Source organism: Jaculus jaculus, chromosome 20 (genome assembly GCF_020740685.1).
Source record: "Jaculus jaculus isolate mJacJac1 chromosome 20, mJacJac1.mat.Y.cur, whole genome shotgun sequence".
Lineage (NCBI taxonomy): Eukaryota > Metazoa > Chordata > Mammalia > Rodentia > Dipodidae > Jaculus > Jaculus jaculus.
In genome coordinates this window covers 16,476,302-16,476,923 of record NC_059121.1, presented here as the reverse complement: position 1 = coordinate 16,476,923, position 622 = coordinate 16,476,302, and the positions used below count along the sequence as shown (strand labels likewise).

General features: G+C 46.9%; 1 non-coding gene across 1 annotated transcript; it reads left to right on the top strand.

Annotated features, from left to right (window-relative positions):
* Positions 1-245: 245 nt before the first annotated feature.
* Positions 246-352, top strand: LOC123456322. The gene has a single exon (XR_006634458.1). It is a non-coding gene; the product is annotated as a U6 spliceosomal RNA (small nuclear RNA).
* Positions 353-622: the final 270 nt, after the last annotated feature.

The following is a 622-nucleotide window of genomic DNA, read 5'->3' as shown; positions in this document are numbered from 1 at the left end:
AAGGTCAAGAAACCAGTGGCCTGCAGGAAGGAAAACAATTGCCTAGAGTGAGAAGTACTGGGACTAGAACCTAAGACTTCCTACATGTCCCACTGGAATTTTCTCTCCCTTGAGACAGAGAAGAGCCAAGAAGCCACTTAAAAGCATTATTCCAGGGCTAGAGAGAGATGGCTAAGTGGTTAAGGCCTGCAAGGCCTGACAACCTGGGTTCAGTTCCCCAGGTACCTACATAAAACCAGACGCACGTGCTCGCTTCGGCAGCACATATACTAAAATTGGAATGATACAGAGAAGATTAACATGGCCCCTGCGCAAGGATGACACTTAAATTCATGAAGCGTTCCATATTTTATTTTAAAAAAAAAAAAAAAAACCAGACGCACAAAGTGGTGCATGCATCTGGAGTTGGTTTGTGGTGGCCAAAGCCCTGGCGTGCTCCCCCTCCCTTGTAAATAAATATATAAAATATAATTTTGGGGGGCTGGAGAGATGGCTTAGCAGTTAAGCACTTGCCTGTGAAGCCTAAGGACCCCGATTCAAGGCTCGATTCCCCAGGACCCATGTTAGCCAGATGCACAAAGGGGCACACACATCTGGAGTTCGTTTGCAGTGGCTGGAGGCC